A 17,111-nucleotide genomic window follows, 5' to 3' on the forward strand; every position below is an offset into this window, starting at 1 on the left:
GAGAGGAACCTCATGAGGTTCAATAAGGACAAGTGCAGGGTCCTGCACCTGGGGTTCCAGGCACCAGTACAGATTAGGGCTCAACCTGCTGGAAAGCAGCTCCACAGAGAGGGACCTGGGAGTCCTGGTTGACACCAAGTTAACCTCGAGGCAGCAGTGTGCCCTCATGGCCAAGAAGGCCAATGGGATCCTGGCTGCATCAGGAGGAGTGTTGCCAGCAGGTCAAGGGAGGTGATTCTGCCCCTCTACTCAGCTTTGGTGAGGCCACACCTGGAGTACTGTGTTCAGTTCTGTGCTCCCCAGTATAAGAGGGACGTGGAGCTTCTCGAGAGGGTCCAGAGAAGAGCAACTAAGATGATTAAGGGAATGGAACATTTCTCGTATGAGGAGAGACTGAGTGAACTGGGCCTGCTTAGCCTGGGGAAGAGAAGGCTGAGAGGGGATAGGATTAACATGTATAAGTCAAGGAAGGGAGAATGCAGGGAAGAAGGGGACAAGCTCTTCTCATTGGTGGCCAGCGAAAGGACAAGGAGTAATGGGCATGAGCTGAAAAAACAGGAAGTTCTGTCTCCAAGTGAGGAGGAACTTCTTTCCTGTGAGGGTGACAAAGCAGTGGAACAGACTGCCCAGGGAGGTTGTGGAGTCTCCTTCTCTGGAGGTCTTCAAAACTAGTCTGGATGTCACCCTGTGCCACATGCTCTAGGTGTGCCTGCTTGAGCAGGAAGGTTGGACTAGATGATCTCGAGAGGTCCCTTCCAACCTTGAAGATTCTGTGTGAAAAGCAGCATTTTTTACAGCAGGCTGGTGTGGATAACTTCTGAGCTATAAAGTAATCTTTGAGCCTCACCAGGATACTTATTTCTATTTCTCCTTAGTAGTGATGCCAGGACAGTTTGAAAAGCAACAATTTACATGCACACTCACAGAGCATATTTATAATGGGAATAAGACAAAAAGTTTATTTTGAAATTCAGAACTGCACCATTTCTGGTACTTGTCATAAGCTACTTGTTAAAAATTCTCTGTTGTTATAGCAATCACTTTAGACAATAAACAGTAGTTCCTGGTGTATTTACTTTCAGCTGAACAGGTTGATATTTTTCTATGGTTCCTTCTGGAAGTTGCACTAGTGGTGTGCTAGATTACCTCCACTTTTGCTAAATTTATTAGGCTTTTCTGAAAATATCATCTTCGTATACTCTTCACTCACCTTATCTCAAAACAAGAAGAGCAGCAATTACACCCATCTCTAATGTTTATATGGTCTAAAGGATGTTTTCTAATAGAGTATTTTGGCCTAAAGGGATTAAGATGATCTCCTGCCTTCTAAAGTGAGAATATTTGAGTTTTTCATCGTAACTCCTTTATTTATCTAATAGGACTCTGCTGTAAGGTTTCTTTTGTAGAGACATTCATCCATAATCCCTTTAAAAAAAAGGGCAAATATATCCTCTAGTAGTAACATGTGTTGGTTTACATTTCCAGATCTTTCTTTTAAAACTTTTTGCTAACAATATTGTCTTTTGTTGACTTTTCAAAAGAAAAAAAAAAAGAAAAAAATATAAGATTGTGTTCCAAATTCTCTAGCAAACTTTCATATTGAGACTGTGTGAATGTAGATGACTAAATAGCGAAGAAATGAACACAAGTGACTGCTTCCTTTAGAAGCAGTCTATTCTTGTTCCTAAATATTTGCTAAAAAAAACTGATTTCAAGTAAGTGTCATAATAAGTGATGTGTGTTGCAGTTTGATGGAGGAGGTCCAAATTTGGTAAGAAATGAATCCCCTTGTTTTCCAGCTGATCCTCAAAAGTTAGAGGGACTGACCGTGGCTGGACTAATCTTTTAATAGGGATACTAAATACTGTGGTAGCTATAGGCCTGACTCTGGCAGTACTGGATTCACAAACAGCCTGTAGACTGTAGGTCCGATCTTCAAAACAGCAAATCGAGTTCACAAATAATATGATAGCTATAGGTCTGACTGCAGAATCAGGTTCACGAGCAACCTGTTGACTGTAGGTCCGATCGCCTTCAAAACAATTATAGTAAAACAATCAGACAAAAATGTACAGTAAAAATACAATCACAAATAGCACAATATATTCAAATGCAACATTTAGAAAACAGGTATCAGATGTCAGCACAGAAATCCTCTACTACAGTGTGGGGTTCTTAGCTAGTGCCTACTGTACAAATAGGCAAGCATTCTTCACTCCAGAAGAGGAGAGAGGGCTCTCAACTTTGAGGAGTCTCCTCAGATGATGTCCTGACCAGAGTGGAGAAAAGGAATTCAGTCAGTTGACTGATCCAGAAATTACAATGGAGTCTTCCCTCTCTCCCCTTCCCTCTTTCTTCCTTCTTTCCTTCCTCCTTCTTTCTCCTTCCCTCGTTCCTCCCTCCTCCTTATTACCCTCCTTAGTTCATCTTTGTATATTTTCTTTTACATTTAGGTGGAGCTTGAGTGACTCTAGTTATGCTTCCATTACTGATTGGTTTAAAAGGGTCCCGAGTTAATCAAAAGTCTAGGGAGCATGCTCAGTGAGGAGTGGTTGTTCCCCTTATTCATTTATCAGCTTCACGGTACCATCAGAATACCCTGTCTGCAGGGAATCCAACAAAGTTTGGTCATGGTGTTTCCATTCTGCTCCATTCTCATTTACTCTTATCAGTGGGTGCTAGGAGGGCCAAGGGAGTGGAGAAGTAGATTCCAGAAATACCAACCATCTTGGAAGTGGTAACTCTCTCACCTCAATCAAGCTTCTGTAATGCCACCACTTCTGTTAGGCCCTGTTTTTTCTTCAATTCCCCCTTTCTCAAGCAATTCTCTCAAAACATGAACAAAATTAGAATAATTGTATGGGCAAGCATACTATTAAGTACTATTACTTTGTATACTAGTAAGTATACAAAGAAAAGTAGAAAGCTTGGCAAAATCTGTGTTAGATCCATCAACTGTTAATATTTAGCTATATAAATTACTGTACAACTCATTTCAAATCAAAGTGAGAAATTTGGCTGCTTGAGTATTGACCTGCAGAAAATTCTATTTGCATATGTTGTTAAAACAGTATATACAAAGTACTACTTTAATATATTAAGTATAAAAATTATATTTTACTAGGGAATTTTGAATAATAATTAAAATATTTACCTACAAAAAAAATTGTAAAAAATGTGTGTAACACTTATTGTCATTGTCCTTCTAAATGGCTACTACTTTATTTAATTCCTGGTTCTAGCATAACAGAGTCTAATTTGACTTCATTTTAGTCAGATCAGAATTTTTTTATCCTGAATTATTCTGGATAAGTACAAAGAAATTATATCCTTTTTTTCACCCTTTTTTTTTTTTCTTTTTAACAGTGCTCAATACTGTAATTACACTTTAAAGTATGGACCTTCATGCTGATATATTTGATGCATCATGAGAATGTTGTGAGAGCTCACAGACCATTCTCTCTTGGAAGATAATATATGAGATTACCATAAAAAGAGATTGAAACTACTGTTTTAAAGCTCTGTCATTTAAGGCATTTGAATCACACTGTAAATTGAACTCTGTATTAACATTTCTATTCCATCCCTTCTACTATATGCATAATGGTTCTAATGCAAACAAGGTGTTTTATTCATTGAATCTTCATATATAGCTTGTCTATTTTACTGATTCCTCAAGTACCTCTTCTGAAATGTCTGAACTAATCATAGATCCCAATTATGACTTTAAGATATGTGATTTATGAGACTTAGCCATTTAGAAGGACTGTCATTTAATAGAACATTTACTCTCTCATTAGTAGAGATAAATATGCATGGTCCTAAGTGTTTTGCATTCCAATTTTATATTCAAAATTTGTCCCTTAAGTCTGTCCTTAATGGAAGTTATTTGTGGCTCAACAGTGTTACTTGTACAAAAAGATGATAGGCTGACTTTGATGGTTGTTTAAGCTCTCATTCTACACTATATCTATGCAAATAACTCTTGGTGTTTGTTTCTTTTTTTCCTCAGAAATCATAAAAGACTGTGAAAAAAATCCATGAAAATCTGTTAAGCAAAAACTGAATAAAATGAATAAATGAACTGAATATTTTTTTTTTTTTGCAAGAAATTAAACACCCATATTTTAAGAGTTATGGTATCTGGTATATAATCTGATTCCTCCCTTCTAGTCTGAGTGAAATGTTGGTTATTACCTATGCTGGACAATCAGGAGCTAGGTAAGGTAACTTAGCTCAGTCACTTAGCCACACAGTCCTACAGAGAGACCTGGAAAGAAAGACATGGTTCCTTTAATTTGTTATGTCTTCCAGATGTCTGGAAAGACATCTACTCCCTTAATATTTTTTCAGTACAGAAATGAAGAATTTATTGGAGTGGGCCAGCTCTGCTACTTGATCTCCACTGCTCCATACTGCAGAGCCAGATCAGCAAAACTTGACCTTTTTTTCTCCATCCTTTTGCACATAGTAACCTCTACTACGCATCACATTTTGAAGATGTTCAGATAGGACACTATATCCCTAAAAGCTCAAGGGAATCAGAAATATACCTACTCTAAACAGCCTAAATATGGTGTAAAGTTTTAATGTACCTCCCACATTTTCCTCCTCTTTTTATTATTATTATCAGAGCCATTTGTTTTTTGATGTCCATGGTATCCCCCTGAATTTGTATTTATATTTAATGCTAATCTGTTTTATACCAGTAGTTTAACTGTTAATATTGAATATTCCCAGGAAATATTCTTTTGACATGTTCTGTGAGTAACATTCATAAGATTTAAACAGATAGTGAAAGTTACTGAAAAGTTCTTTTTCATTTTGTAAACCCTTTCAACCTTTATTTTCAAACAATGCTTGGGATTTCTACCTATATTGAAGGCAAGGTCAATTTTGGTACTTTGTTTAATGGCCACATTTCAAGTTATTATGAAACAATTTTTTTTTTTAATCTTTTCTTAAATGGAGAGAGATAAAAACAGTTTTCATAGCAATGTGTGCCTGGAATAAGTATAAAGTTAACTTCAGTAGAGTTTTTCAGGAACCAGAGAAGTGCCTCTCTATCTTAACTATCAAACATCACAGTTGAGAAATATATAGAGAATAATCATCTTACTGTAGGCAGTTTTTAATCTTTCTTTCTTTCTCTCTTTCTCTCTTCCTCTCTTTCTTTCTCTCTTTCTCTCTTTCTCTCTTTCTCTCTTTCTTATCAAGCTGGTATGTTTGTATACTAAACATCTAAATCTGTATTTTGGGAAGGGAGAAGCATATAATCAGAAGTTACTTTTATTACAAATTCAGAAAACTGAGTCATGCTTTTTCCAAGACTGAGATCTGTATTTAACAAAATACAGAATATTGAGCCAGTTGTCATGCTATTATGTTTCTTCTCTCTGTGACGATGTAAGAGCATGAAAAAAGAAAGGTGATTATTGTCAGAAAAGTTACCAAGGTGAAAATCACAACTATAATACCTTTTGTCATTATTTTGGCCATCTGTGAATGGTTAAATCATTTGAACATAAGGTCACAAGTCTGCTCCACTTTTCATGAATGATAGCAGTAGAGTAAGTTCCACAGACTTCAGTGTAATCCCTCTGGGGAAGCTTGGCCTTTCTTTTCTTTACTTGCTCTGCTCTCACAGCTTTATACCCCGTGCAGAATCCATTTAATCCATCAGTCTTTGTTTGAACTCCATGGCTGTGGTCCTCTGTACTTTTAAGAACGGGTTGGAAAAAAAGAGCACGCTGCTGAGAATTCTGTTCTAAGAGTCAAACTCAGAATCTTCATGCAAAAATTTTTATGTATTGCTTGTTATTAGGCCATATTTTGAGGCATGGACACACATCAGGTATCTATACATCTTCGATTAAAATCAGCAGGAGTTGTGCATGGATAGCAAGCAAGAATAACAAGAAGTCCTTTAATTTTTTCTCTGTGTGAAAAAGAATTTATTTGTCCTATTAAAATTCCTGAAAAACAGATCTCATTCCAGAGTGCTTGAAAAGATTATACAAACTATTTTAATGATAGTTGGAATGCTACACATAAACATGTATATATTGTATGAATATGTATATTATATTTGTATAGTTATCTATTCTGACATCTTTTTAGTTAGTTAAAGGTTCTTGATGAATAACTCAACATTACTATTATTCTGTGAACAAAATTTCAAAATAGAATCAGATAAGCCTAACTCTACCTTTAGTTTTCAATCACTATTTAAAAAAGAAACAATTGTGACTTGGTAAAATGTACAATCAGTGTTGGGTTCCTTTGTATTTCTTCTATGTGCTTTATTGCTGTGACTTATTTATTTCTCTCTACATAGTTGCTGTGGTACTTGCAAAAAAAAGTTCAGTGGAAATAATGTTAATTCAAGAATTTCAATAATTATTGGTTCTTAAATTCAAGATCACTGGTGAATGAGGGAGATGGTGTAGAAAATAAAACTGAAATATTCTTTGAATTGTTATATCATGAAATTTCAGATTATTTTCATCTCTTGTACTATGAAGAATTTTGGCAAATATAAAACTTCCATGAAATACGTATTTAGATAAAGATTGTTTAATCTGTCCTTAGCAGGCAATAAAGATTTTCTTCCTTCTTTGCATTGCTCTTCTGCTAAACACAGATTTTATGCCAAATTCATTTTTCTTTTGAAACAGAGGTTTCATTGAATTTAATTTTAGAATGTTCCATTCAAAATTAAATGCCCTTTTCTTAAATATTACTTTTCTTCTTTTTCTTTTTCTTTTTCTTTTTCTTTTTCTTTTTCTTTTTCTTTTTCTTTTTCTTTTTCTTTTTCTTTTTCTTTTTCTTTTTCTTTTTCTTTATATACTGGTGTGTGTATACATAGACAGATGCAGTAAGTGTGATAGTTTTTGTAGTAGTGCTGAAAGTAGTCTTTTTCATCAAAGCTCTTACTTGTTTTGCAAAGTGACATTGTTCACTGTTCAAACAGACACCACTGCAAGACTGATGTTTTCATCATGGTATCATTCAAATTATATTTAATGATATTTAAAATGATATCATTATTATTAATGATAAATATCATTTAAAATGATATTTAATTATATTAAATGATATCATTTAAAAAGTTCTTATGCACAGTGTTAGCCACTGTCCTTAAATATTGTGTTAGCATGCTTAAGTGTTTAAAACATTTACCTAAGAGTCAGAAATAAAACTTAGCTTATTATACTAATAAGTGATAAAGTGTCATCAACCAACACATCCTTTTTCTGTTAAGCATTTTCAAACCATGTATCTAAACAATCTAACTAGAAGATAGTATATAGTTGTCAGTCCATAGTCTTTTTTGAATTTATATGCACTTTTGCCAGTATTTTGATGTTTGAATTGCCTTCATCTTTTATGTGACAGTTAACTGTAAACACTTCCTGTGTCCAGTTTTTCCATCATTTGTGATCCCTTCCATGCAAATAAGAAAGACAACTTCCCTGAGATAACAGAATTAGGAAGGATTTTAGAAATGCGAGAAGATACCCGTTGGTTTAAAGCTTCTGTCCTTTATCCTCTCACCTATTAGATCCTTTTTCACATACCTTGGAAGAAAAGAAGAAAAAAAAAAGACCAAAAGCATTTTTTGACCTCATTACAGAGGTCAAAAAATACGTGGCAAGAGAGAGGCTATTTCTATCTTTTATGGATTCTCTGGACTTTCTTCCTACCTTTACTGTTTAGCAGTATCAAACTGCCTGTATATTTTGTGTTCCAATGCATCTTTTTTGCCATACAGCAAACTCAGCAGCTCAACTGGAAATTACTCCTGGTGTCCTTCATTATAACAGTTGTTTCAAATTGTCTTGGCCAAGCCTAGGATGGATAATTAGTTTTTTCATTAACCTGTTCCAGGCTGCTGCCTTGTGGGTCACATATATTACTGCATACCACACAGTGTTCTATGAGACCACATATTTCTCTTCCCTGGTAGCCGCTGTGAAAAATGACAGCTGGAATCAGTTGTACCAAAAATAGTGTAAAATTAAAAAAGATATTAAAATAAAATCTAAAAGACAGAGAAGAAAGCTTTAAAACCAAATAGAATATGAAGCACTAAGCCTCAGGGAGAGGCAAACTCTGAAGTATAAGGCTTGCTCCTTGCTTATATCGACAAGTCATTACAGATTCTTTTCTGCTGAAACACGACACTTTATTTACTGCAATATTAGGCATATTCAAGAAGAGAAATATTATGTCTCATTCCGATCATTCTTAACTTGCTCCAAGAGCAGTGGTCACCATACTACACCTATATATCTATCTATATCTATATCTATATCTATATCTATATCTATATCTATATCTATATATCTATATCTATATCTGTATCTGTATCTGTATCTGTATCTATATCTATATCTATATCTATATCTATATTATCTGTTATCTATTATCTATATATCTATATCTATATATTTTTGTGCCAGACCTTGAAATCTGAATGGATTGAGTAATTTCATAAAAAGCATAATGTGTGAATAACAGTGATATCAATCTAGGTCTAAATGTAGATCCTTAAGTCCTGTTGTCATAGTTAGGTGATAGAAAAGTCCTAGCCATAACTGACAGAGAGGTTTCAAAATGGACAGTACATAACTAAACTTGCTCTCCCTATTCCTATTCATCATAGAAATGTCCTACTGTGGCTAAATTCCAGAATACATTAAAAGACTGAAACAAACAATTTGTTCCTGGTTGTTCAGTCAGCTCAAATACAGACATAAAAGTACAATGTCACATAAACAAGGAAGGAATCAGTGAACAATGGAAGGTCAGTGTAAATCACTACAGAGTAGGACACTGAAAGAGTTATACCTTAGTCCTGAATTTTAAGAAATGTTCTGGGTATTCTTGAAGAATCTTCAGAAAAATCTCCAGACACTCACAATATCTTTAATAGGTGAATAATATTCTCTAATAATTCTCTTACTATTTCCTAGCAACCTCATTTTTCTTTTATAAGCTAAAAATTGTCCTATTTTTTTGCAGCAACACTTTTAGATTTCCTCAATCTTTTCTTTATGGAAATGTTTGTGAAAACTGGACTGTGTGGTATGTATTTATGAATATCATTTATAATCTGACTTTATAACATTCAGCAGCAAATTATATTTGTCAGCAATTCACATTTTTACAAAAGTTGAATGAACACATTACACCTATTTATATTAGCTTATGTTGTGAGTTTCTGAAGTCATAAAATTGTTAAATGATTTTTATAAGTCTCTATAGCTTGTTTTATTACCACTAACAGAAACATTTGGAATAATCTGTTGATCTGTTTTGGTTATATAGCTCTGCCTTTGCTGAGTTCAGCACTATGTAGTACTGTATCATAAAAGAGACTATGACTCATATGTACTACTTTGAGAAATGATTTCTTCTACTTTAAGGTTGTCGTCTCCATGCAATCCATTCTAGGACCTAGACTGTCACAACAACATATTAGGATGGCAAAATGGCTTAAAAATAAGTGCATAAAGCTGGTAGCTTCTTGCAATAAGATAGTTTACATCCAACTTTCAAAAAATGAAGCATCTGATCATTGCTGTCATTTGAAATGTCTGCAGTCTATGAACATCAGATATACACACCACAGAAATCGAGTTGATTGCATTATTCAATGCACAGTGTGTAGGTGAAAGCTGTCTTGACTCCAACTCTTTTTCGTACCCTGCAACAAGTCTCACATATCAAATTTCAAACCATCCAGCTGACTATGTAGAAAGTGACTTTCTGTGTTCTGAAATTTTTCTTGTCAGTACCCGCGTATCATTTTGTCTGCTGGCCTTTTCTAGCTGCTTCATTACCTTGACCTAGCAGTGTCATATAGCTGCAGTTTTCATTTTATCCAGAGTGAATGCCTTATTGTGTATTTATTGATCTTCTACAGCAAAATTTTTAATATATAGACATAACAAAAAATTCTTGATGTAAAATAGAGGACTAATTTTAGATAAAGAAAGGTAATAACCAGTTATGGAGTTTGACAAGAAAACCTCTACTTCTCCTTAAGAATCTTTCACTCTTAAAAAAAAAAAAAGTTTTTTTTTTTTTTCTTAAACATCAATATCTCTGAATAAAAGTTACACTTTCTAATTTGTGCTTTACACCCTCCAAGAAAATAAACTTCTTGTTTAGTGACGTAAAATATCACGCTGGCATTACTCATTTTACAGCATCTTGAAATTAATCTTTTGAAATAAACATGTATAATTTAAAAATCTTTCCTGCCTAAAACACAAATCTAATTATTTTTTATTCCACAGTAGTGTCTTTCCATGAAGAATAGCAGCTTTTTGGCCCAGTAATACTCTTAATATCCATTTTTCATAGTAGCAAATGTTCAGAATCTTCTGACAAGTAGATGATGCAATTAAGGACACATTTCTTCACTATTGTCTGTGGTTTTGTTCAGTTGACTTACACATTTTATGTCACTGAAGATTAAGTATTACAGTCTTTTTCAATGACATTTGTAGCTAAGCACATTCATATTAAAGGTCAACATCCCTTTAAGTGGATCGGTAAGAAACTTTGCAGTATAATGCATTATCATAGTTTCTTAGCATACCTGGTTTCATAAGATTTTATGCATTGTATTCTTCCTTCTCATCCTTCTGCTGTATAGTAGAGAGCAGAAAACAACAACAACATCCAAAAGAACTGTTGTCTGAAAAATTATGCAGAATTACACTCTTTGTGATCCATAGAGAGTGCCTGTTGTGAAAATGTTGCAGTTTGAAAGCCGTAGTGGTGGGGCCGGGGGTAGGAGATATCAAATTAGTATCGGATTCACAAACAGCCTATGGACCGTAGGTCCGATGGCCTTTCTGGGAGCGAACTGAGTTCCCAAATAGCGTCATCCACTATAAGCTCCATTCTAGCAGTATTGGATTCATGAATGGTCCGTGGACCGTGGGTCCAATTGCCTTCCTAGGAGCGAATTGAGTTCCCAAACAGCATGAGCAACTATAAGCTCAATTCTGGCAGTATCGGATTCACAAACAGTCTGTCAACTGTAGATCTGATTGCCTCCCCCAAAACAGGTAGTCGAGTTCACAAACAGTATGATTTATTCAAATGCAACATTTACAAAGCGGGATTTGGATGTCAGTACAGAAAATTCTCTACTACAGCATGGGTTTTTTTAGCTAGCTCTAATGTACAAATGTGCAATCATCACTCACCCCAGAAGATGGGAGAGGGCTCTCAGTCTCGAGTCTCTTCAGGCGGTGTCTCAACCCGAGGGGAGGGAAGGGGGATCAGCCCGTCGACTGACCCAAGAGTGATGATGGATTCTTCCCTCTCAGTTGTTAGTCTTCTCAGGCGATGTTCCAGTCCGAGGAGAAGGAAGGGGAATCAGTGCATTGACTGACCCAAGAGTGATGGTGGCTTCTTTCCCCCAAGTTCGTAGTCTCCTCAGGCGACTTCTCAGCCCGAGGGAAGGAATGGGGGATCAGCCGTTTGACTGTCCCAGGAGTTATGATGGAATCTTCCCCTCTCAGATCTTAGTCTTCTCAGGCAGCGTGTCAGCCCGAAGGGAGGGAAGGGGGATCAGCCCGTCAACTGATCCAGAAGTTACAATGGATGTTTTCCCCCCAAGTTCTTCATCCTTAGTTCAACTTTTATACTTTTATTTACATTCAGGTGGAGCTTGAGTGACTGGAGTCATACTTAATATTGTTATTGATTGGTGAAAAAGTTTCTCGCTTTCATTTAAAGGTACAGTCAATCGAAAATCTAGAGCGCATGCTCAGTGAGGGGTGGTCATACCTCAAAGGCGGGTAACTTTTGGGATGGAGGTGTGTTTTGGCATTATAATGAGCGTATAACAAGCAAATTTCAAGCAAAGTTCATCCAGAAGGAGTGATTTGCCACTTTTCTGGCTCAGCCCTGGACTTTTTATCATCTATCTCCCATTGAACAGCTACTGTGTGGCTTATCAGCGGCCTAGCACAGGGAGTGCCACAGAGTTTGGCTGCGGGGTCTTCACTCTGCTCCATCCTCCGTTACTCCCCTTTGCAGCTGTAAGGAGGACAGATTGTGTTACCTGGGCAACTGTGGAGAAGCTGAGTCCATGCATACCAGCCATCCTGGAAGTGGCAACAATGTCTCACCCCAAGCAAGGTTCTGTAATGCCGAAACTTCTGTTAGGCCCTAGTTTTACAAATAATTCTTCCACAGTGCCATCTGGACTTCGCCACTTTTCACAGATAACTGTAGGTATATGAAAGCATAGAGAGAAAGCAAATATAATTATTTTACAGATGCAAGAGTTAACCTGACCTATTCATAATAACAGAGCAGTAAACAAGAGAAAATTTTAATTATATATATAAAATACATATACATATATTATAACTGTATGTTTAAACCAAAGTGATTGTAAAATGGATTTCCATCCTTGATGACTTTAATACTTTAAATATTATCACAAAAGACCCACACAAACCTCATCTAGCTTTAAATTTGTATCTAATTTTAAAAAGTTGGATGTGGTTTGAGGAGCGGTTTGCATGCCTTCTAGAGATCCCTGAATCTAAATTACTTTATGATTCTATAATTTTAACAGATTGTATCTTACAGATGGTTATCTCTTGTCTCCATATATGTTACCTATCCTATTAAGGGAAAGAATCACATTTTGGCAAAAGAAAAAAAAAAAAAAAAGTAGTTGTAGGAGAAAGGTGAAATAAGCGAAATAATAATTGATCAAGTCAATGAACAGTCAAAATAAGCCAAAACCTATATCTAAAATCATTATGGTAGAGTATTTCATTCAACCAGTTATTTCCACTGTAATTAAAGATTAACGGTTGTTTCAAAATGCTGAACTGTTCTGCGAATCCATTTTTTCCCTTAGTCAACAAACAAAAGTTCTTGATAAAAATTAGAGAGCAGCTGCTTTAAAAAGCTTGGTAAATCCATAATATTTTCATGTAAGAAGTAGAATGAGGACAATATTTTAACAAACTGCTGATAGTGATGTTATCAAAGATGTTATCTGTGTAGCAGGATACAGTATCTTAAACATAATCACAGAGAGAAGCCCATTATTCTCTCAACCTGAAAAAGATCTGAATCAATTAGTAAGAACATTTCCTCAAGTTAACTAATCCATCTTCAAAGAATCACATCAAATTACATTGTAAAGGCATTGCAAAACCCTGCACTTGTTCTATGTAGGACTGGCAGATCCAGTCACTCAAAAAGCAAGGTCTGTGATAAGTCTTATCAGGATGAGTACAGCAGAAGAATCCAAAATCTTACATGGTTCAATCCTGTGTGATGACAGCCTTTCTGGCCCAAACAGGAGGTGGTCTATGGCAATGATACATATCTTGTTTGGAGGGATTTTACTCTTCTCTGGAAAAATTCTTTTGACAGCTCAGGGCAAGAGAGGCCCATATTTTATATTTGTGACTTCTTTAACAGAAGAATGTGACGCTTTAACAGAAGAAATAAGAGACAAAATTTAAGCCAAAAACTCTTTTTCTGCGAAACACTGATTCATAAGAAGGTGGCTGAACCCCAGTAACAAAACTCAAGTAAAAAGGGATTTGCCACTGACAGAGTGATAATGGTGGGAAATAGAGTTAATCGACTATTTTGTACCATTAAACTGACTCATACTGTGAATATGAGTGATAATTCTTTAATTGAACATCTTCATTGGTGCTTACGAGGTACACAAAAGCAAGGAGAAAAAGAAATAAACATAGGATTTAAAAAGTCTGTAATATCAAGTGATGAGAGCATAACAAATCAAATGTAATGAGAGACTCTGAAATCAGAAACGATGGTCTAAAGGAGATGGTAAGGATAGTGTTATCTGGTACTAAGTAGTCCACCTAGTTTCATTACTCTAACTTAATTGTTTCAGAGATAAAACTACATCCAGTGAAAACGGCTCAGCCTCCTTTGGGCAAGTGTCTTTTTTTCTTCTCCCCTTCAACATCTACAGCACTGTTTATCCTCAGTTTTACAAGTAAGAATTTCCATTTGTGGTAGTATCTGAGAATAGAAAATAAGGAATCAGACAAATATCCTACTGCTTTTTCCCTTTCAGCATATGGTAAAAATCTCTAGGAGAAGTCTTAAATCTTTTTTTTTTTTTCTTTTTTTTTTCCCCTAACAACCAATGAAAAACTAGGATCTACAGAATATGTTAAGCAAAATGATTTTTTTTCCCAGGGGAAAGGTTTCCTAAACCATGATCTCACTCAAAGAAACCATAAGAATTGCTGCCAAGCAATGTGTTGATTCTGAGTGGATGATTATTTCCAGTAAGATCATACTTAAAATTTTCAGTTCATTAAAGGTACTCCTTTACACTATTGAAATCCATGAGAGCTCACATGAAGATCTGTAGAAGCTTGTCCCAAGCATTTACCTATATCAGAAAAAAAGCTTAACTACTGAGAGAAGTATACCCTTATATTAATAATTAAAGCAATTTTCAAACAACTTGTACTGCTAAGCAGTACTTGGTATGAATGTATAATTGACAATTGCCAGCAGCTATTGCAGTTACTTTATCATGACTCTTAGCTGGCTCCTGGAATGTGCCAAAATAAGAATAATGCATTGCACTAATAATTGATATAAGAAAATGTGGAATGGTAGCCTCAGGTTTTATGTACAGCCCATAATATGTTGGCAATATAGGCTATCATCCTTTCATATAGAGACATAAAATAGCACAAAGATGACTGACTAGGTGCCATTTATCAAACATTCTTCAATTAATGGAGCAGATTTCTTTTTTTTTCAGATATTGCTCTCATGCTTGCATTTAGGCATAATCCATAATTCAGTAGTCACAAAGATTTTATTTAATCCTCAAGAATCATAGTGCTTGATTTTACCAGTTATGAGAAGTTTCATTTTACTATTACTAGATAAGGTTAACACATTTGAGACAATTAACACATTAACCACACATCATTTTCTTGTTGTTGACAGCATATATGCCATCCTATCTGTCTGTCATGTATGTTATCCTATGATCTATCCATCACTATCATAGTCCACTAGAAATCAAGAGGATCATACTGGTATGCCTTTGATTTAAGGCAGTTTGTGAAAGATTTGGTCAGTGAACACTGCACTAGAAGGCACTGAGCCAAATAGCACTTTTCTACCAACAACATGAATAAACTTGAATTTCACCTCCTGGTATTTATTTTTTCCTGAACTTTTTTTTTTCTTAACTTTTGAATTTCAATCCTATTTCGTTATACTTTTAAATAAAATTGGAAGATTAAAGGCACTAAAAACTTCTTTGATAGATTCATCTTCTTTTGTGAAAGACTGAACAATCTCAATATTAATTCTATGAGCAAGAGATGCTTCTCTTCTAGATCGCTGTTTTTCATCTTTGTCTTATTTTTTCCCACTTCTGAAAGAAATGTGTCTTCCCAGCATTTTTGAAGGTTTAATGGACCAGCAGATCCATAGATACCTATTAGAATTACATTTCTTGGAACAAGGTACTTAAGCTGCCCTAGACCCTTACAGTCTAGAATTCAAAAATGAAAATAAAATAGCAGGAATGTATTATTGATACAATAGTTACATTGTATTTAGAACAGTATTAGCTTCCAGTATTCTTTAATTTGACCTGTGTTGACCTTCCAAACTTTTAATTTGGATGAATTAAAATATATTACATTAAACATTTCCTGTCAGATTTCCAAGCTGCTGCTCAAAAAGGCCCACTACTGAGAAAAGAACAATTTACAGAAAGGACAAGGAAGTGTGTTGGCATTATGTAACAGATTGCTTTCACAAAAGAATGAAAGCCAAATAGTATGKTTTTTTTTTAAATGCCAGGAGATGCATTTTCTTGACCTCCAGAGTCATCTACTATAATTATCCTAATCTGAATTAAAAATGGCAGTGTACATACAAGCAAAACAGCGGTAACATCTACTTTGAAAACTTTGGCTTAAAAAAAATGGCAGATCCATATAACTTACTGTGATACACTGCAAATGCTCATACATTTGTAAGTCCTCAGAAAGAGATCTCCACAATCTAGCCTGTAATAAATAGAATGAGAATAATTCATCCTTCTGAAGGAAGAAGAGAGAAGCTGCAAAAGCTGCAAAGCTGTACTTTTAAGGAAAGTGGGGATTTAAATCCTGATACTTAGCCCAGTAAGCTCTGCTTCTGGCATTAAGCATTTAATCCATTTAAAAAATTTGTTTCTGGATCCAAATTCATATAGTGCATTAAACAGAAAATCTTACCTTAGTTTGTCAAATTCCTTTTTGGCACTAAGTGAAATAGCAAGTAGTTATTTCTTTTAGTATTTCTTTCAGAAAATTACCCATTATTTGCATGTATAAGACTAGAAATATTGTCTTTAATTCTTTCAATAATTTTAAAGTATCTTTTTAGAGCTGACTCTATCCTTCTATTACTTTGTTAATATTATGTTTTGATTATGTCCTGGATTAGGACTGTTGAAGGAACAAGTAATACTAGTTGCATGTTTTCTATATGAAATATTGATATGAACACAACAATCAATTCTGTTTTACTTAAACAGGGTACAGGAGAGGAGCATGACCCTTGTTTCAACTTATTATCATTTTTTTTTTTAATTTAAAATGCTTATTTGTTACTAATATCTAACATATTAGGTGCAGAATGCAACAGTGAAGGGCATCCAAAACAACTGTAGTCATGATAGTAAGGAGTCCTATGTATTAGGAAAGAGAAAAGGAAAATAAAGGGAAAAGGTGTCAAATTGAATAAGTAAAAATATTTGGATACAAGAAAAACTTTCTCTAACCCTTGACAAAAGTAACTCTCCAGTATCAATTATACCCTGAATTGTACCCTGAATTTGATACTAAATTTATAGAAATTGAAAATATACATGCAAAATATGCAAACACATAAACATTTATTTGCTTGTAACCTTAACTTTTGACAGAGCTTATTTGAAGTCTTCTAGATGCAGCTATCTCCCAATGGAAAGTGTGGTACCCAAGTTAATATGATAAATTCTATGACATTGTATAAGAAAATAATTCCCTCAAATCCATCAGTGTGTGTGC

This window comes from Nothoprocta perdicaria, unplaced genomic scaffold, assembly GCF_003342845.1.
Source record: "Nothoprocta perdicaria isolate Ctin4 unplaced genomic scaffold, notPer1 scaffold_417, whole genome shotgun sequence".
Lineage (NCBI taxonomy): Eukaryota > Metazoa > Chordata > Aves > Tinamiformes > Tinamidae > Nothoprocta > Nothoprocta perdicaria.